Source organism: Podarcis bocagei (assembly GCF_964188305.1).
Source record: "Podarcis bocagei genome assembly, chromosome: 5".
NCBI lineage: Eukaryota > Metazoa > Chordata > Lepidosauria > Squamata > Lacertidae > Podarcis > Podarcis bocagei.
Genome location: NC_138129.1, coordinates 87,499,605 through 87,521,508, shown reverse-complemented (window position 1 = coordinate 87,521,508; position 21,904 = coordinate 87,499,605). Strand labels below are relative to the sequence as shown.

Below are 21,904 nucleotides of genomic sequence, written 5' to 3'. Positions count from 1 at the left end.
GCCCGGCTCCCGATGGCCGTGCAGAGCTGCTCTGAGCCCAGGACTGCAGGCAGCGAGAGGGGTCTCCAGGCTTCAGCGAAAGCCTGCATTCACCCCATAGGACGCACACACATTTCCCCTTCATTATTGGAGGGGGAAATGTCCATCCTATAGGGCGAAAAATACGGTAGATACCGCTGCAGCAGGAAGGTAAACGGCGTTTGTGTGCGCTCTGGTTTCCGTCACGGTGTCTTGTTGCACCAGAAGCGGTTTAGTCATGCTGGCCACATGACAGGAAGGAAAGTCCACCACCCTCATGAGGGAGTCCAATCCACTAACAGCTCTTACTATCAGAAAGTTATTTGTGATGTTTAGGCAGAATCTCATTTATAGCTGCAGAATTAGATAAGATGACAGAAAGTATTCAAAACCTGTGGGATCAGAGATTCGAGGGATTAGGAGGGACTAGTTGGAGGAACTAGGAGGAACTAGGAGGGACTAGGTGGAGGGGCTAGGAGGGACTAGGAGGGACTAGGTGGAGGAACTAGGAGGAGGAACTAGGAGGGACTAGGTGGAGGAACTAGCAGGAACTAAAAGGGACTAGGTGGAGGAACTAGGAGGAGGAACAAGGAGGAACTAGGTGGAGGAACTGGGGGGGCTAGGAGGGACTAGGTGCAGGAACTAGGAGGAGGAACTAGGAGGGACTAGGTGGAGGAACTAGGAAGGACTAGGAGGGACTAGGTGGAGGAACTAGGTGGAACTAGGAGGGACTAGGTGGAGGAACTAGGAGGAGGAAGTAGGAGGAACTCAGTGGAGGGACTAGGAGGGATTAGGTGAAGGAACTAGGAGGGACTAGGTGGAGCAAAGTAGGAGTAAAGTAGGAGTAAATTAGGAGTAAAGTGGGATTGAAGTGGGAGTAAGGTAGCTGGAGGAACTAGGTGGAGGAACTAGGAGGGACTAGACGGAGGAACTTGGTGGAGAAACTAGGAGGAAATAGGTGGAGGAACTAGGAGGGACTAGTTCGCAAAGTAGTAAAGTACGAGTAAAGTACGAGTAAAGTGGGAGTAAGGTAGGTGGAGGAACTAGGTGGAGAAACTAGGAGGAACTAGGTGGAGGGTCTAGGAGGGACTAGGTGGAGGTACTAGGAGGAGGAACTAGGTGGAGGAACTAGGAGGTACTAGGTGGAGGAACTAGGTGGAGGAACTAGGAGGGACTATGTGGAGGGACTAGGAGGGACTAAGAGGTACTAGGTGGAGGAACTAGGAGGGACTAGGAAGGACAAGGTGGAGGAACTAGGAGGAACTAGGAGGGACTAGGTGGAGTTAGTAGCAGGAACTAGGAGGGAATAGGTGGAGGAACTAGGTGGAGGAACTAGGTGGAGGTGGAACTAGGTGGAGGAACTAGGAGGGACTAGGTGGAGGAACTAGGAGGGACTAGGTGGAGGAACTAGGAGGAGGAACTAGGAGGAACAAGGAGGGACTAGGTGGAGTTAGTAGCAGGGACTAGGAGGGACTAGGTGGAGGAACTAGGTTGAGGAACTAGGCTGAGGTGGAACTAGGTGGAGGAACTAAGAGGAACTAGGTGGAGGAACTAGGAGGGACTATGTGGAAGAACTAGGAGGGACTAGGAGGGACTAGGTGGAGGAACTAGGTGGAGGAACTACGAGGGACTAGGTGGAGGAACTAGGAGGAACTAGGAGGGACTAGGTGGAGGAACTAGGTGGAGGAACTACGAGGGACTAGGTGGAGGAACTAGGAGGGACTAGGTGGGACTAGGTGGAGGAACTAGGAGAAACTAGGAGGAGGAACTAGGTGGAGGAACTAGGGGGGACTAGATGGAGGAACTTGGTGGAGAAACTAGGAGGAACTAGGTGGAGGAACTAGGAGGGACTAGTTCGCAAAGTAGTAAAGTAGTAGTAAAGTGGTAGTAAAGTACGAGTAAAGTACAGTGGTGCCTCGCAAGACGAAATTAATTCGTTCCGCAAGTCTCTTCGTCTTGCGGTTTTTTCGTCTTGCGATGCACGGTTTCCCATAGGAATGCATTGAAAATCAATTAATGCGTTCCTAGGGAAACCGCTTGCCAGGCTGGCGGTGCGGAGAAGGGCTTTTCTCCGCACCGCAAGCCTTCAGGACAGGTACGGGAACAGAGGGGAAGGCGCGCAGCGCTTTCCCTCTGTTCCCGGGGCTTGCGTGGGAGGAGGGTTTTTCCTCCCCGCCGCCAACATTCAGAACAGCATTCTGAATGTTGGCGGTGGGAAGGAAAACCCTCCTCCCACCCCAAGTCTTCAGGAAAGCCATCCGATGCCGCGCGGCGGGAGGAGGCGTTCCCCCCCCGCCCGGCATCGGAGCTTCGTTCCGATGCCGCGCGCCGGAAGGAGGCGTTCCCCCCCGCCCGGCATTGGAGCTTCGTTCCGATGCAGCGCGCCAGGAGGAGGCGTTCCCCCCCCGCCGGGCATCGGAGCTTCGTTCCGATGCCGCGTGGGGGGGGAGGCGTTCCCCCCCGCCGGGCATCGGAGCTTCGTTCCGATGCCGCGCGGGGGGGGAGGAGGCGTTCCGATGCCGCGCGGGGGGGAGGAGGCGTTCCCCCCTGCCCGGCATCGGAGCTTCGGAAGAGGAACTAGGTGGAGGAACTAGGAAGAGGAACTAGGTGGAGGAACTAGGAGGGACCAGGTGGAGGAACTAGGAGGAAGTAGGAGGGACTAGTGGAGGAACTAAGAGGAAGAACTAGGTGGAGGAACTAGAAGGAACTAGGAGGGTCTAGGTGGAGGAACTAGGAGGAACTAGGGGGGACTAGGTGCAGGGACTAGGAGGGACTAGGAGGGACTAGTTGGAGGTACTAGGAGGAGGAACTAGGTGGAGGAACTAGGAGGAGGAACTAGGTGGAGGAACTAGGAGGGACTAGGAGGTACTAGGTGGAGGAACTAGGCGGAGGAACTAGGTGGAGGAACTTGGAGGAACTAGGAGGGACTAGGTGGAGGAACTAGGAGCAGGAACTAGGAGGGACTAGGTGGAGGAACTAGGTGGAGGAACTAGGTGGAGGTGGAACTAGGTGGAGGAACTAGGAGGATCTAGGTGGAGGAACTAGGAGGAGGAACTAGGAGGGATTTGGTGCAGGAACTAGGAGGGAATAGGAGGGACTCCGTGGAGGAACTGGGAGGAGGAACTAGGAGGAACTAGGGGGGACTAGGTGGAAGAACTAGGTGGAGGAACTAGGTGGAGGGACTAGGAGGGACTATGTGGAGGATCTAGGAGGAACTAGGAGGGACTAGGTGGAGGAACTAGGAGGAACTAGGAGGGACTAGGTGGAGTTAGCAGGAACTAGGAGGGACTAGGTGGAGGAACTAGGTGGAGGAACTAGGTGGAGGTGGGACTAGGTGGAGGAACGAGGAGGGACTAGGTGGAGGAACTAGGAGGAACTAGGAGGGACTAGGTGGAGTTAGCAGCAGGAACTAGGAGGGACTAGGTGGAGGAACTAGGTGGAGGAACTACGAGGGACTAGGTGGAGGAACTAGGAGGGACTAGGTGGAGGAACTAGCTGGAAGAACTAGGGGGGACTAGGGGGAAGAACTAGGAGGGACTAGGAGGGACTAGGTGGAGGAACTAGGAGGACGAACTAGGAGGAACTAGGAGGGACCAGGTGGAGGAACAAGGAGGAACTAGGAGGGACTAGGTGGAGGAACTAGGAGGAACTAGGAGGGACTAGGTGGAGGAACTAGGAGGGACTAGGTGGATGAACTAGGAGGAGGAACTAGGAGGAACTAGGAGGGACTAGGTGGAGTTAGTAGCAGGAACTAGGAGGGACGAGGTGGAGGAACTAGGAGGGACTAGGTGGAGTTAGTAGCAGGAACTGTGTCTAGCGTGCTCCTGAATGGAATCGCAGATGTTAGAGAAAGCTGGGACTGTGCTGTTAAAAATGTGCTTGAAAATGTGCCTAAGTCTCCAGCAGGGGAAAGTGAAAGTGAAACTGCTGCTGTTGAAGCACTAAAGTTGAGGCGGTGCTTTTCTTGTGGAGCACAATGCCATTTGAGTTTCCACTGCAAGAAATCTTCAAAGAAGAAGGGAAACTTTAGAGGCAGAGGGGGAGGAGGACGAAATCCCCAAGCACCTGCTACTTCAAAGGCTTTGATCTCTCGCTGTTCCAATCAATGTGGGCGGAGTTTCTTCGTGGTCGACTCTGACTGTTCAAACCACATGGCCAAAGATAAGGATCTCTTTGTTCAGCTTGAGAAGCAAGAGAAAGAAATTCATCAAGCAGATGGGACTGTTCTCATGAGTTTGGCTAAGGGAACTGTGTTCTTAAAGAGCCTGAATGCAACTATTAAGAATGTCCTGTATGCGCCTGATATTCAGGACAATTTGTTGAGTGTTTCCCAGCTTGATCGTCAGGGTTTTAAGGTGGTGTTTGCTAAATCTCGCTGTGAAATTCGTCGAGATGGCAAGCTCATTCTATATGCAAAATGTGTTAATGGTTTGTACCAATTGCCTTTTGTTTCAGGTACAGGTACTGCTGAAGCAACTGAGAAAGAGTCTTGCAATTTGTCTGTTGATAAGAATGAGAAGTTGCATGACCAATGTATTCATTATTACCACCGTGTTTATGGTCATTTGAATTTCCAGGCTGTGGCAAAAATGCCTGATATGGTTCAGGGTATGAAGTTGAAAGAATGTCCCTACTACATGAAATGTGTTTCTTGTGCTGAGAGTAAGGCAAGGCAAGCTCCCAAAGGTACAGAGTCTGGGAGAGAGGCCAAGAAACCATACGAAGTCATTCATGCAGACTTAGTGGGGCCTCTACTGCTCTCTAGAGGCAATTCAAGGTTTTTCATGGTTTTGATAGATGCCTATTCTAGATATGTATGGGTCTATATACTGCAGAAAAAGTCTGAAGCCTTTACCAAGTTTCGCCAGTTTTGTAAATGGCTCAGAAATGTACATAATGAGAATGTGCGTTGTATTTTCACAGACAGGGGTGGAGTTTTGTTCAGAGGAGTTTGAGAGTTTTCTTTCTGAACAGGGCATTGAGCATAGGGTTGCCACTCCCAGATCACCCTGGCAGAATGGTTTATGTGAGAGAATAGACCAGACCCTGCAGCAAGGAATCAGAACACTGTTACATGATTCGGGGCTGCCCAATCCCTTTTGGGCCGAAGCTCTGTCATTTTTCTGCCACGTGTATAACAGAAGGTATCAGTCCGCAGTAAATTGCACCCCATATGAGATGCTTCACACAAAAAAGCCATGTGTAAAGTATTTTAAAATTTTTGGATCGGAGGTATGGGCGCACACCTCGCAGGGTGACAAACTGAGCAAGCGTGGTGAGCATGGTGTTTTCCTAGGATACGAGAAAGAGTCTTATCGTGTCCTGATTACAGACACGAAAACCATAAGGCTGACCAGGAGTATTGATGACAATCCACAATGGGACAGAGTTGGTGTTTTTCAGGGCCATCCCATTTGTGATGATGGTCAAAAGGGGCAAAGGCAAGTTCTGATGTGATTGATAATCCTGATGCTAATGTACTTCCTGATAGTAGCATAGATTATCAGAGCCCAAAAGCCTCAGGTGAGTCTGACGCAGGCTCAGACTTAGCAGCTTCATATAATTTAGCTCCCCATTCTCCCAAAGAGGAGGAGACACCAGAACAAGAGGATCAGAGAGTTTTACGCAGATCCGAGAGAACAACCAAGGGTGTACCACCAAAAAGTTTTTCTGAAGAGTTCGCTAAGGCTGCGGTCACAAGCAACTCTGGTGCGGTTTTTAAACCAGGCATGAAGTGTGCTGAGAGCAGTAATAGCACAAAACGCTTCATTTATTTCTTTACATGATATTTGAAGGAAAGTGTGTGTTTGAGTACAAAAAGTGGTTTGTTTATATCTGCCTAATTAGCAATGTCAATTTGTATCTGAGAGAGAAACGTGTATGAAGATTTTTCTAGAAGCTGCTTTTTCGTTTGTATATTCACAATGTGTATTTCGTGTGTACTACAGATTGAGGTTTGTATTTTAACTCTTTCCTGATAGACACAGAATGGTTGCAGTGACTGTTTAATGATGTGATAAAAGTGTATTAGATAAGAGGGGAGAGAGATACCTACAGATATATTACCAAGGTTGCAAGCAGAGAACAACTTTTTGAATGTGTGTGTAAATTACAGTTATGTTGAAGATTCTTGAAATGGTCAGATGAAATGAGGGAGGATGAGGAGATTTCACCCCTCCCATATCCAAGTATCTCCTGATGAGTCTGGTGATTTTCCAGAGAGGAGGGGGCTGTGTTCTGCTCTCTACTTATTCCACTCCAGCCTAACATCAGTCAGTCAGTGTGTCGGAGAGAGAGACTGAGTGTTAGAGATCGTGTGTATAGATAAGGTTGCTGCTAAGAGCAGCTGCAGACACTCAGTGCAGTGCAGCATTCATTTATGCTTAGACCTATTTAGCTCTGTATATAGTTGTGTATTATAGTTGTAGTTATAGAATAAAGAAGATATTCTACAGAGCTGCTCTCTGAGTCGTTTATGCTCTGCTATACTCTGCTGTGCGACGACTGCATTGTGGAAGTGAATCCGGTGCTCACAACTCTAAGCTGTGAGTCCACAGAACTTTGACCAGTTCCTGTGCAGAAGGTGGTCTCTGGAAGTGCTACCCAGCTCGCCTAGCCCAGTCGGGCTGAAGTGTGTGAGTCCAGTTGGTGGCACTGGCTCAAGGGCGATGCTGACAGATTCAGTCGTCGAGGGCTAATTCTTTTTCCGATGATAAAACCCTTCTGTTTCTACCAAAAAACCTTTCAGGGGAGCATTTGCAACAGGTGTGCACCATTTTTGAGTGAATAGCAGAACGTCAGATTTTTGCTGAAATTGTGACGTGTCTTAGAAATGTGCACGGCTTAGGTATTTCCCCCAAAAAAAGTTTTTCCGCAAGTTCAGACGTAGAGGGCTAATTCTTTTTCCGATCATAAAACCCCTTCTGTTTCCACTGAAAAACCTTTCAGGGGAGCATTTGCAACAGCTGGGCATCATTTTTTATTGAATAGCAGAATGTCAGATATTTGCTGAAATTGTGACCGCGCGGCTTAGGGATTTTTTCAAAAAAAAGTTTTTCCGCAAGTTCAGTCGGCGAGGCCTAATCCTTTTTCCGTGGTTAAAACCCTTGTGTTTCCACTGAAAAACCTTTCAGGGGAGCATTTGCAACAGCTAGCCAGCAATTTTTTATTGAATTGCAGAAAGTCAAATTTTTGCTGAAATTGTCACCTTAGAGATTTTTTTAAAAAAAGTTTTCCCCAAGTTCAGTCGTCGAGGGCTAATTCTTTTTCTGATGATAAAACCCTTCGGTTTCCACCGAAAAACCTTTCAGGGGAGCATTTGCAACAGGTACGCACCATTTTTGAGTGAATAGCAGAACGTCAGATTTTTGCTGAAATTGTGACGTGTCTTAGAAATGTGCACGGCTTAGGTATTTCCCCCCAAAAAAGTTTTTCCGCAAGTTCAGACGTAGAGGGCTAATTCCTTTTCCGATCATAAAAAGCCTTCTGTTTCCACCGAAAAACCTTTCAGGGGACCATTTGCAACAATTGGGAACCATTTTTGAGTGAATAGCAGAATGTCAGATATTTGCTGAAATTGTGACCGCGCAGCTTAGGGATTTTTTCAAAAAAAAGTTTTTCTGCAAGTTCAGTCGTCGAGGGCTCATTCTTTTTCCCATGATAAAAACCCTTCTGTTTCCACCGAAAAACCTTGCAGGGGAACATTAGCTACAGCTGGGCACCATTTTTGAGTGAATTGCAGAACGTCAGATTTTGCTGAAATTGTGACCACGCACTTAAGGGATTTTTTTTCAAAAAAATGTTTCCTGTTAGTTCAGTCATCGAAGGCTAATTCTTTTTCCGATGATAAAAAGCCTTCTGTTTCCACTGAAAAACCTTACAGGGGAGCATTTCCAACAGCTGGATCCTATTTTTGAGTGAATTGCAGAACGTCAGATTTTCCTGAAATTGTGACCGCGCGGCTTAGTGATTTTTTCAAAAAAAGGTTTTTCCGTAAGTTCAGTCGTAGAGGGCTAATTCTTTTTCCGATCATAAAACCCCTTCTGTTTCAGGGGAGCATTTGCAACAGCTGGGCATCACTTCTTATTGAATTGCAGAACGTCAGAATTTTGCTGAAATTGTGACCACGCGGCTTAGGGATTTTTTCAAAAAAAAGTTTTCCGCAAGTTCAGTCGTCGAGGCCTAATTCTTTTTCCGTGGTTAAAACCCTTCTGTTTCCACTGAAAAACCTTTCAGGGGAGCATTTGCAACAGCTAGGCAGCATTTTTTATTGAATTGCAGAACATCAGATTTTAGCTGAAATTGTGACCGCGCGGCTTAGGGATTTTTTTTTTTAAAAAAAGTTTTTCGCAAGTTCAGTCGTCGCGGGCTAATTCTATTGCCGATGATAAAAACCCATCTGTTTCCACCGAAAAACCGGCTTGAACCAGTGCTTTGACCGGTTCAAACTGGCTTTGACCAGTTCCAACAAGTGTGGGGTGGTTCCAACAGGTCTGCACCTGTTCCAACCAGCTTGGACCAGTTCAAACTGGCCTAAACCGGTTCAAACCAGTCTGAACTGGTTACAACCGGCTTTGACTGGTTCAAACTGGCCTAAGCCGGTTCAAACCGGTCTGAACCGGTTTCAACTTGCTTGGACCGGTTTAAACTGGCCTAAACTGGTTCAAACCGGTCTGAACTGGTTTCAACCAGCTACGACTGATTCAAACTGTCCCAAACCAGTTCAAACTAGCCTAAACCGGTTCCAACCGGTATGGACTGGTTCCAACCGGCTTGGACCACTTCCAACCGGCTTAGACCTGTTCAAACTGGCCTAAACCGGTTCAAACCGGTCTGAACTGGATCCAACCGGCTTGGACCAGTTTAAACTGGCCTAAAGGAGTTCAAACCAGTCTGAACCGGTTCCAACCGGCTTGGACCGGTTCAAACTGGCCTAAACCGGTTCAAAGCGGTCTGAACTGGATCCAACCGTTTTGGAACGGTTCAAACTGGCCTAAACCGGACTTCCGGAGGCGGCGCGAAACAAGCAATGGCGGTCCTCTTCGCGCTGTGAAGAGGGGCTCCGCAGAAAAGGGTCGTTTGCTGCGGCACAGCGACGACCCACTAAGAAAAACCACGAGCAGAGTGAGCCCGTGGCCGTGGGACTCGGCGGGCACCTGGAGCGACCCCCAAAACGAAGAAGGGACCCCGTAAGGGGCTCCGGAAGCGCGGAGGGGAAGCGGTGCTGTGAGTTCATCGCTCTTTCTGCGGGAGTGAAGCCGTGCGGCTGTTGCTGATGAGCGCTGACCTTTCTTCCTTAAATATTGGATTCTAAACCATCTACTCGTGAGTAAGAATTACCCTATTTTGGATTACAAATGTAAGAATTTGGCTGAAAGCGGGAGACGAAAAAAAGGAAGTCCGTCTTCCGGCAAAGCTTAAAGATCAAAGGCAAAGAACTGACAAGCTCGTAGCAGTGGAAAGGGATTATAAAACTTGGAAGTATCGTGCGTTGGTGGAATTGGTAATTGAAAGGAAAGGCAAGTCTTTTTTCTTTTTTCTCCTACTATTGGGGCAACTTAAATTGAGAACTTTCCTCCCTCTGTGGACTTTAAAAATTTAAGAAACCAAACCTCGGACTGACAGAGGGGAAACGAGCTGTCTTTGCGGATACAATATATACCTGAAATTGTTACATTGCTACATTGGAGCGCTATTGGAAGATACAATTAAGCAACTGTAACTTGCACCCCTTAGAAGCAACTAAATGGTAACTTGGGAAAGGCTCTGCAAGTGGAAAAAGTTTTAAGGACTATTGTTAAGTTATTTAGCTGCAGGGACTTTAATGGCGGCTAAACTTTTCTCCTTCTTTCCTGAACTGTAACAATACTCCCTCTAGTGGAGTTTGGGATTTACAAATTCCTGGGAACTAACTTTGTTTTGACTCTCTGCTGTTTTGTTATCTACACTGAGGAACTGTCTTTCCCATGGAACAATAGACTATTTGACCTTGACTCATAGACAGGTGTGGAATGAGTGGCCCTCCGAAAACAAGATCTGCAAAAGCGAAAGCAGGGAAAGGCCAACTTGTGCAAACAACTTTGACTACACAGACTACACAGGCACGTAGATCATCAGTGCCAGCTGTATTAAAGGGAGTTGAACTGCCAACAACAGCTGAATTAAAGGAAGCTGAACAGACAACAACAGAGGATATGGCTGCAGGGGGATCTGATACTCTTCTAAATGAAATGCTACAACAATTTGCAATTTTAAATAAGAAGGTAGATGATCAAACAGCAAAAATTGACTTAGCCACATCCTCCATTACAAAACTATCTGAACAAGTTGCACAACATTCACAAGCAATTGGGGATTTAAAAGACGCCACTTCTGAGAATCGGAAATTGGCTGAGGCTGCAAATTTAAAAGCAGACCAAGCGAATCAGAAAGTGGATGAATTAAAAGGAGAGGTAAGGCCACTACATAAGCATATCAGTGACCAGCAGGTCTACCTGTCTATGGCGGAACTGAGAAATCAGGAAAATAATTTAAGATTACGATCTATCCCAGAGCTTGAGAAAGAAGATTTGATTGGCTATCTGACAGCAGAATTTTCTAAGTTCTGGGGTATAGAAGAAGATAAAGATTTTAAAATAACAACTGCGTTTAGACTGGGAAGAGCAGCAAAGAAGGACAGGCCCAGAGACTGTTTGATTATTTTGAGAACTAAACAGGAGAGAGACAAAATACTTGACCTTCATTTTAACAAATCACTTGAGATCCAGGACAGAAGAGCGGAAATTTACAAGGATATACCAAAACAACTTTTGGATCTCAGATCTACATACACTGACCTAGCAGGACTTTTGAGAAGCAACAGGATACCTTACAGGTGGGAGTTTCCACAAGGTTTATCATTTAACTACAAAGGAAAGAAGGTTAGAATCAAAACAAAAGAAGATAACCAGAAGTTCCTACACGACCACGGAGAGGATTTGCAGAAGGGAATAGCAGTTCCTTGGCCTCAGCCACAGCCTGGAATAGATCCATCACCTTCCCCCTCGGATTTGGACAAAAAAGAGGACACCTCGTAAAGAGCAACAACAGATTGATACAGGATGTCTCTACAGCTGTATAGTTGGAATATTAATGGCGCGAATTCCCCGGAGAAACGAAAAAGGATTTTTCATATTTTGAAAAAAGAACATTTGGATATAATTTGCTTGCAAGAAACACATGTGACTAGGCTCCACAGGAAAGTATTAATCAACAAAAGATTAGGTCAAGAATTTATTTCATCAGACAGAGTTAAAAAGAGAGGTGTGGTGATCTATGCAAGGGAGAACCTGTCACCGAAATTTTTGTTTAAAGATGAACAAGGAAGAATCCTGGCAATTGAAATACAAACTCAAGGAAAGTTTTGATATTAGGAATTTATGCACCAAATGAGGGGAAATCGGAATTCTACAAGAAGCTGCATGAGACATTACTGGACTATCTGGACTATTCTAACATCATTATGATGGGAGATATGAATGGGGTGGTCTCTACTTATATGGATAAGTCACAGAATCAAAATCTAACCAAGGATGGCAGACTACCAAAAACTTTTTTTGAACTAACTGACAATATGGACTGTATAACTTGCTGCTTAAATGGAATACCCAGGATGAAACAGTTAAATCAGCCATGATAAAATGGGCTCAAGACATTGGTTACAACATTATGTTTGAAGACTGGGAAAGGTTATGGACCACTGGTATGAAATTTACGGCATGCAATGCCCTGAAAGAAAACATTATGAAAATGATATACAGGTGGTACATGACCCCAGTCAAGCTTGATAAGATATATCATCTGTCCGATAACAAATGTTGGAAATGTAAGGAGGCTGAAGGGACATTCTTTCACCTTTGGTGGACCTGTCCAAGAGTGAAGGTCTTCTGGGAAATGATCTACAATGAGTTAAATAAGGTGTTTAAGTACACCTTTCCTAAGAAACCGGAGGCCTTCCTCTTGGGCATTGTCGGCCAAAAGGTGTTAAAGAAGGATAGAACGTTTTTTATGTATGCAACTACAGCAGCAAGAATCCTTATCGCCAAATATTGGAAGACTCAAGATTTGCCCACACTGGAAGAGTGGCAAACGCAATTGATGGACTATATGGAACTGGCCGAGATGACTGCCAGAATCCGAGACTTGGGAGAAGAAACAACTGAGGAGGACTGGAAAAAATTTAAGGACTATTTTCAAAAATTTTATAAGTTATATGAACTATAAAAATTCGCATGATTTGGAAAGGTTAGCTCCAGCAATGAGAGTTGATGACATTGAAATTAGACAACATTAATGAAAGAACCAATGTTTAAATGTTTAAATAAGGATAATATATGTGTTTATAGAGTAATTGGTTAATAAGTAATTTAAACTTAAAAGGCAACTGAAAGTATAAAAGAAACACATGAAACAAGGTTATAATTTGCTGACAAATTTATTGTAAAGATTGCATTGTGCGGGAGATGTGGGGAGGTCCGTTGGAGGATTGAAACAAGCTTTGGAAAAATCAGGTTTTCTTTTTTCTTTCTTTTTCTTTTCTTGTTTTTCTTGTTTGCCTGTACTGATATCTATCTGGAAAAAAGTAATAAAAAATATTATAAAAAAACAAACAAACTGGCCTAAACCGGTTCTAACTGGCCTAAACCGGTTCAAACCGTTCTGAACCGGTTTCAACTTGCTTGGACCGGTTTAAACTGGCCTAAACTGTTTCAAACCGGTCTGAATTGGTTTCAACCAGCTACAACCGATTCAAACTGTCCTAAACCGCTTCAAACTAGCCTAAACCGTTTCTAACCAGTCTGGACCGGTTTAAACCGGTCTGAACCGGATCCAACCAGCTTGGACCAGTTCAAACCGGTTTGGACCGGTCCAAACTGGCCTAAACCGGTTCACAACGGTCTGAACCGGTTCCAACCGGTTTGGGCCGGTTCAAACCGGCTTGGACCAGTTCAAACCGGCCTAAACCGGTTCAAACCAGTCTGAACCGGATCCAACCAGCTTGGACAGGTTCAAACTGGCTTAAACCGGTTCAAAGTAGCCTAAACCGGTTCAATCCGGTCTGAACTGGTTCCACCCATCTTTGAGTGGTTCAAACTGGCCTAAACCGGTTCAATCCGGTCTGAACCTTATCCAACTGCCTTCGAACGGTTGAAACTGGCCTAAACCATTTCTAACTGGCCTAAACCTGTTCAAACCGGTCTGAACCAGTTCGAACCAACTTTTAATGGTTCCAACTGGCTTAAACCGGTTTAAACTGGCCTAAACTGGTCTGAACCTTATCCAACCAGCTCAAACTGGCCTAAAGCAGTTCAAACCGGTCTGAACCGGATCCAACCGGCTTGGACCGGTTCAAACTGGCCTAAACCGGTTCAAACCGGTCTGAACCGGATCCAATCATTTTGGACCGGTTCAAACTGGCCTAAACTGGTTCTAAGTGGCCTAAACCGGTTCAAACCGTTCTGAACCGGTTCCAACTGGCTTGGGCTGGTTTAAGCTGGCCTAAACCTGTTCAAACCGGTCTGCACTGGTTTCCACCGGCTAGGACCTCAAACTGTCCTAAACCGCTTCAAACTAGCCTAAACTGGTTCAAACCAGTCTGATCCCGTTCCAACTGGCTTGGACTGGTTCAAACCGGCTTGGACTGGTTCAAACTGGCTTAATCCGGTTCAAAGTGGCCTAAACCGGTTCAAACCGGTCTGAACTGGTTCCAACCAGCTTTGAGTGGTTCAAACTGGCCTAAACCGGTTCAAACTAGCCTAAACCGGTTCATACCGGTCTGAAGTGGTTCCAACCGGCTTGGACCGGTTCAGACCGGCTTGGACTGGTTCAAACTGGCTTAAACCGGTTCAAAGTGGCCTAAACCGGTTCAAACCGGTCTGAACTGGTTCCACCCGTCTTTGAGTGGTTCAAACTGGCGAAAACCGCTTCAATCTGGTTTGAACCTTATCCAACTGCCTTCGAACGGTTTAAACTGGCCTGAACCTTTTCTAACTGGCCTAAACATGTTCAAACCGGTCTGAACCGGTTCAAACCAGCTTTGAACGGTTGACAGGCTTAAACCGGTTTAAACTGTCCAAAACTGGTTCGAACTGGTCTGAACCGGTTCCAACTGGCTTGGACCACTTTAAACTGTTCTGAACTGCTTCAAACTGGCCCAAACCGAATTTGACCAGTTCCAACTGGTTTAGACAAGTTCCAAGAGTTCTGGACCGGTTCGAACCAGCTTGGAGAAGTCAAACCGGTCTGAACTGGTTCCAACCGGCTTTGAGTGGTTCAAACTGGCCTAAACTGGTTCAAACCGGTCTGAATCGGTTTCAACTAACTTGGACCGGTTTAAACTGGCCTAAACTGGTTCAAACCAGTCTGAACTGGTTTCAACCGGCTTGGACCGGTTCAAACTGGCCTAAACCAGTTCAAAGCGGTCTGAACCGGATCCAACCGTCTTGGAATGGTTCTAACTGGCCTAAACCGGTTCAAACTGGCTTAAACCGGTTCAAACTAGTCGGAACCTGTTCAATGCGGCTTTGAACGGTTCAAACTGGCTTAAACTGGCCTAAACTGGTTCAAACTGGTCTGAACTTGTTCAAACCGGTCTGAACCAGTTCCAACCAGCTTGGACCGGTTCCAACCGGCTTGAACTGGTTCAAACTGGCTTAAATCGGTTCAAAGTGGCCTAAACTGGTCTGAACTGGTTCCAACCGGCTTTGAGTGGTTCAAACTGGCCTAAACCGCTTCAAACTAGCCTAAACCGGTTCCAACCAGCTTGGACCGGTTCCAACCACCTTGGACTGGTTCAAACTGGCTTAAAACCGGTTCAAAGTGGCCTAAACCGGTTCAAACAGGTCTGAACTGGTTTCAACTGTCTTTGAGTGGTTCAAACTGGCCTAAACCGGTTCAAACCGGTCTGAACCGGTTTCAACCTGCTTGGACCAGCTTAAACTGGCCTAAACTGGTTCAAACCGGTCTGAACTGGTTTCAACCAGCTAGGACCGATTCAAACTGTCCTAAACCAGTTCAAATTAGCCTAAACCGGTTCAAACCGGTCTGGACCGGTTCCAACTGCCTTGGACCGGTTCAAACTGGCCTAAACCGGTTCAAACCGGTCTGAACTGGATCCAACCGGCTTGGACCAGTTCTAACTGGCCTAAACCGGTTCAAACCGTTCTGAACCGGTTCCAACTGGCTTGGGCTGGTTTAAGCTGGCCTAAACCTGTTCAAACCGGTCTGAACCGGTTCCAACCGGCTTGGACCAGTTCAAAACGGCTTGGACTGGTTCAAACTGGCTTAAAACAGTTCAAAGTAGCCTAAACCGGTTCAAACCAGTCTGAACTGGTTCCACCCATCTTTGAGTGGTTCAAACTGGCCTAAACCGGTTCAATCCGGTCTGAACCTTATCCAACTGCCTTTGAACGGTTGAAACTGGCCTAAACCGTTTCTAACTGGCCTAAACCTGTTCAAACCGGTCTGAACCAGTTCGAACCAGCTTTGAACGGTTCAAACTGGCTTAAACCGGTTTAAACTGGCCTATACTGGTCTGAACCTTATCCAACTGGCTTGGACCGGTTTAAACTGGCCTAAACCTGTTCAAACTGGTCAGAACTGGTTTCAACCGGCTAGGACCGATTCAAACTGTCCTAAACCGCTTCAAACTGACCCAAACCGGTTCAAACCGGTCTGAACCGGTTCCAACCGAATTTGACCGGTTCCAACTCGCTTAGACCAGTTCCAAGAGTTCTGGACCAGTTTCAACCAGCTTGGAGAAGTGCAAACTGGTCTGGATTGATTCAAACCAGCTTGGAACAGTTCAAACAGGCTTAAACCGGTTCAAACTGCCCTAAAGCTGTTCAAACCGGTCTGAACTGGTTTCCACTGGCTTGGACTGGTTTCAAATGGCCTAAACGGGTTCAAACCGGTCTGAACTGGTTTCAACCAGCTGGGACCGATTCAAACTATCCTAAACCGCTTCAAACTAGCCTAAACCGGTTCAAACCGGTCTGAACCGGTTCCAACCGGCTTGGACCGGTTCGAACTGGCCTAAAGCGGTTCAAAGTGGCCTTAACCGGTTCAAACGGGTCTGAACTGGTTCCAACCGGCTTTGAGTGGTTCATACTGGCCTATACCGGTTCAAACTGCTCTGAACCGGATCCAACCAGCTTGGACCGGTTCAAACCGGCTTGGACTGATTCAAACTGGCTTAAACCGGTTCAAACCGGTCTGTACTGGTTCCAACCGGCTGTGAATGGTTCAAACTGGCCTAAACCACTTCAAACTAACCTAAACCGGTACAAACCGGTCTGAACCGGATCCAACCAGCTTGGACCGGTTCAAACCGCCTTGGACTGGTTCAAACTGGCTTAAACCAGTTCAAAGTGGCCTACACCGGTTCAATCCGGTCTGAACCGGATCCAACTGGCTTGGACCTGTTCAAACTGGCCTTAACCGGTTCAAAGCGGTCTGAACCTTATCCAACTGTCTTGGAACGGTTGAAACTGGCCTAAACCGTTTCTAACTGGCCTAAACCTGTTCAAACCGGTCTGAACCGGCCTAGATCGGTTCAAACTGGCTTCGACCGGCATAACTGATTGGCTTGCAGCAGCAGCCCAAACAGATCCCAGGAGGAAGTTAATCAACCTATTAGGCTGGTAGGATCGTAGAATGTAACAACTGATTGGCCTGCAGTACCAGCCAGGAGGGAAGCAGAAGCAGCCAATCAGACGGGACGCATTGTGTAAATAATGCATATAAAAGCCTGAGGTTTGGGGGGAAATTCAATCACTGTTTTACAAGCTGCAATAAAGAGGATGAAATCACTGCAGGACTCTGAGTATATGTCACAGGAGAAGAAAAAAAACTACAGAAATAAAGGCAATGCTATTTGTAAAGGAAAGGGTTTGAACTGGATCCTAATGGAAAGACAGACCATAGCGAAGGAAATGGTTGGCACAATCAGAAGAGCAGAGCAACAGGAGTACACCTGGGAAATTGCACAGCTATTCCATCAGGTTAAAAATAAAAGCCAGATATTTCAAACTCGGGGGGGGGGGGGTGAGAGATCCTAAAGTCGGACAGTGAAGACACAAGAGCAGCATGTTTTATATACATCTTGTAGGTGCCCCATAACAAGTGATGGACAAAGTAAGATCATTTCTTGACCAAGTCCCAGTGTGAAAGGAACAAGCTCTGTCAGCCCTTAAGTAAATTTAACATTGCAGCCTATTAACTTTGCTCCATAAAACCTAGTGGGAGCCAAAATGATGGGTTGACCTCTTGCATATTTTTTTGGTGTTTTTGTTTGTTTGTTTTACATTTCTGCCTTCGAGTTTGATTTTAGGCAAGGGAAAGAATGTCTTTGGGATTCAGGTGCTTCATTTTAAAGGTGTCGTGGAAATACTGCTGCTTTGAAATTTTGCAAGCTCCATTTTACTAAATTGTTTGATTATTAATTTTTTTGTATTTGTAGTGTCCTTTGTGATCACCCTTCAGGGCCTTTCCCACCATCAGTATGCAGATGACACCCAGCTCTACCTCTCTTTTAAATCAGAACCAGTGAAGGCGGTGAAGGTCCTGTGTGAGATCCTGGAGGATGGATGGCGGCTAACAAATTGAGGTTGAATCCTGACAAGACAGAAGTACTGTTTTTGGGGAACAGGGGACGGGCGGGTGTGGGGAACTCCCTGGTCCTGAATGGGGTAACTGTGCCCCTGAAGGACCAGGTGCGCAGCCTGGGAGTCATTTTGGACTCACAGCTGTCCATGGAGGCACAGGTCAATTCTGTGTCCAGGGCAGCTGTTTACCAGCTCCATCTGGTACGCAGGCTGAGACTCTACCTGCCCGCAGATTGTCTTGCCAGAGTGGTGCATGTTCCAGTTATCTCCCACTTGGACTACTGCAATGCGCTGTACGTGGGGCTACCTTTGAAGATGACCCAGAAAATGCAATTAGTCCAGAATGCGGCAGCTAGACTGGTGACTGGGAGGGCTGGCGGGACCACTTAACACCGGTCCTGAGAGATCTGCATTGGCTCCCAGTACGTTTCTGAGCACAATTCAAAGTCTTGGTGCTGACCTTTAAAGCCCTAAACGGCCTCGGTCCTGTATACCTGAAGGAGCGTTTCCACCCCCATCGTTCAGCCCGGACACTGAGATCCAGCGCCGAGGGCCTTCTGGCGGTTCTCACATTGCAAGAAGTGAGGTTACAGGGAACCAGACAGAGGGCCTTCTCGGTTGTAGTGCCCACGCTGTAGAACACCCTCCCTTCAGATGTGAAGGAAATAAGCAGCTATCTTCTCTTTAAAAGACATCTGAAGGCAGCCCTGTTTAGGGAAGTTTTAAATATTTAATGCTGTATTGTTTTCAACACTCGATTGGAAGCCGCCCAGAGTGGCTGGGGAAACTCAGCCAGATGGGCGGGGTATAAATAATAAATTATTATTATTATTAACCTCCTGGATCTCAGAAACTACAGATAAATCCTGCTCAAGGAGAAAGCAAGAAGCCTCAGGAGGGAAGAGTGCTGTTACACTCAGATCCTTATTATAGGCTTCCAATGGGTGCTGGACTTTAGATGGACCGCTGGCCTAATCCAGGAGGCTATGTTATTAAGAAAACACCCTCAGCAACGCTCCTTGGATATGCAACCACATGAACTCAGCTGTAGCTATTTGTGCAGAGATTTAAAAAAGTAAAGAGGTGGCAAGTTCAGCTGCTTTGTGGTAGGGCATCTTCTTGCAGACTGGCAGGGCTATTGTCAACTTAAGAATGCAAACATCTCGAACAATGGCCCTGGAGCACCTTTGCCAGTCTCTGTTGCCTAGGAGTCCTTTATCTCCTTGGATGACACCGATCCTTCTCTCGTTGTAAAATGAATTAATATTTTCCCCCCTTTCCACATTTACTCAAAAGCCCCTGTAGGAATGCTCAGGTTCCTGCCTGTCTTCAGGCCTCGCGTTTGGAGATGAAGTAATGGAAAATGAGATTCCCGAGAGGCCAGGAGGCGATATGTCCAGAGACAAAAGGCTGCTGCCACATGAAAGCCACCGTTATCTCACGTAAACGCTTTTTTTCTCATTTCATAGGAAGATCCTAGGAGGAAAGGCTGTGGCTTTTTGGTAAAGCATCTGTTGTGAATGCAGAAAGCCCAGGTTCAAGTCCTGGCGTGTCCAGGTGAACACTGCCTGAAGCCCTGCACAGCCCCTGCCAGTCAGTGTAGACAATACTAAATGGAATACCAACAATGTGACCAACAGTATAAGGCAGCTTTCTGTGTTCCCCTGGTGAAAATAAGGGGTCTTCTGTAACTTCAGGATCAAAATATCACGTTGGGTGTCTTAAAGCAGCAAAACTAGTGCCTTAGGAACTTGAACTATTTTTACAACTTTACAGAGGCCTCCAAAGAATGAGAAATATTTCTGCTACTGTATTGCAAATTCTTGTTTTCTTATCATAACGGCAAACCTGGGAATGCACAAAGTAACCTACAGTACAGGGCGCATGAAGCGAAATTCAGCAGAAATGACACCCCTGCAACACGCTTTCTGTCTCTGCTTCATCACACTGTGACTTTTGTTAGCCCACCAACCAGTGCAGGGAAACTCACAATGAGAAAATACCAAAATGTTGTAGGAGGACTATTTGCCATTTTTAGGAGCATCCCTGTGGTGGGTGGAACTTCTGTTCCTTCTCAAAATATGACTGGATGCTAATCAGGGGGATGCTAATCTATTCGTAACAAGTAGTTTTATTCTTGCCTTAGGGACTTGTGGTTTTAAATTGGGAACAGACAGCAGTACTTACGCACAAAGCATACATACATTTGCCCAACCTTTCCTCAAGCCTGGAGGTCCCTGCCGTTGGGATTTCTTTCTTCACCTAAACCATAACAAACAAGGGTTGGATGGCGATCTGCCATGGATGCTTTAGCCAAGATTCCTGCATTGTAGGGAATTGGACTAGATGGCCCTTGGGATCCCTTCCAACTCTACAAATCTAAAGGTAAAAAAGGCAAAGGTCCCCTGCCAAATGTTGCCATGGATGCAGCAGGCAAAGAAATGGGTGCCTGCTCCTCCATCTAACATTCCCAGGCAGCCTTTACTTCACAATTTTTGTTTTTAAAAAAAGCAGCACAGGGAAGAACAGATATTAGATGATCAAATTTACACCAGCTTCAGTGTTGTTAACATGTAACACAGAGCTGTTTTCTGAAGTAATGCCCCATAGTGCAAGTTGCAGAATTTGGCTTATACAACTGTATTTGGTATGTAATTAAAAAGCTAAACCTACCCTGACCGGGGGGGAGGGGAAAGGTGGAAGGGAATGACTTATTAAGTAGCTTACATAACCACAAGAAAGTGCCAGCAACATTCCTAATGAAGAAAAAAAGGCTAGATTACGCAAGATAAAATGAAAAATGAAACCACTTGGAATACTTAAAAAAACCAAAAAACCCAAACCCGTTTTGTTAAATGCTCCCAAGCAACAAGTATTGGATAATGTATCTTATTCTCCTTTTTATCAGAACTTGATCTTAATGTCACTGCACAGGGCAGACTTGCTCCACTTGTAGCAACAGCTGTGCAGAAAGGCATAATGGCCCCCTTTCACACACAGTAATCCAACTACATTTTTCCGTGGTGTCAATCCATGAAACGGGTGCATGGATATAGCAACCGTGTGGGTAGCGCCAACTGCACAGGTCTTTCCTACAGGATCAGCATGCAGCTGGGCACACTTGCGTGAGCTTTCCGTAGCCACTCTGGCAGGGGGAGTCTTCATCCCGCTGCCCTGAAGAGGCTTGGCGCGGTTATCCCAGAAGCCAGAACAGCCACACAGTATCCCAGAAGCCAGATCCCTCTTGCTGTTCTGGCTTCTGGGATTCAGAATAATTTTTTCTTATTTTCCTCCTCCCAAACCTAGGTGCACCTTATGGTCGGGTGCGTCTTATGGAGCGAAAAATACAGTACTCAGAAGCCAGACAGAGAGAGTGCACCCATTAGTTCTGCTGGTGCTGTAACTCTCAGCAGCACTAACCTGGAGCTGTTCTAGAATGCTTCTAGACCATATGGCTAGGATAGACACACTGTTCCACAGTCCTTGCTGGGGCACAGGCTTCAGATGTGGCACTGGGAGACTTCTATTTGACACCAAAGGAATTGGCATATAGATGCTTTTTTATCATCAATATGAAATGGGTGCAAAGGGGACAGGGATCAGAGACTGAAGGTTCAGTGTCACCAGCCTGTATATAGTGTCGCTATCTCTTTTTTCTATCATAAATCAGGAAGAGCCATAGCTGAGTGGAGCAGCATCTGTTTCACATGCAAGAAGTTCCAGGTCCCTGTCTGAAATGCGGGAGAGCTGCTGTCAGTCAACAGAGACAATATTGAGCTGGATGTGGAGGCAGGCTAACAAAATCCAGGCTTAATCCAGGCGAAGTACTGCTAATCAGCAGGACTGGGGCTCAACCCATTTGGAGCAGGGTGGCACATCTCTCAAAGAGTGGGGGAAGTACTCAAAGAGTACATCAGAGAGCTGAGGTGGTCAAGAGTGCTTTTATGCAGCTTAGATGTGCACAGTAATTGCCTCTATTCCTGGCAAAGGTAGATTAGCTCTGGTCACAGGAATTAATTAATACATGAAGGCTGGATTGCTGTAACATGATCTCTGTGGGACTGCCTTGTTCAGAGGTTATGCCTGGTGCAAAGCAGAGAAGCCAAAGCTATGGCTGGTGCTTTTATTTTTTATCATGCAAACCCCAACATAGTCTTCATTTGCAGTTCAAACTGCTGATCATCGCCTTTAATGCTTGAATGGCTTATGTCCAGGAAAATTAAAAGGATCACCTTCTCACAGAT

General features: G+C 46.4%; 1 long non-coding RNA gene across 2 annotated transcripts in view; it reads left to right on the top strand.

Moving 5' to 3' along the window:
• Positions 1 to 21,904, top strand: part of LOC308587181 — a 104,138-nt gene that overhangs the window by 38,378 nt on the left and 43,856 nt on the right. The window lies entirely within an intron of this gene.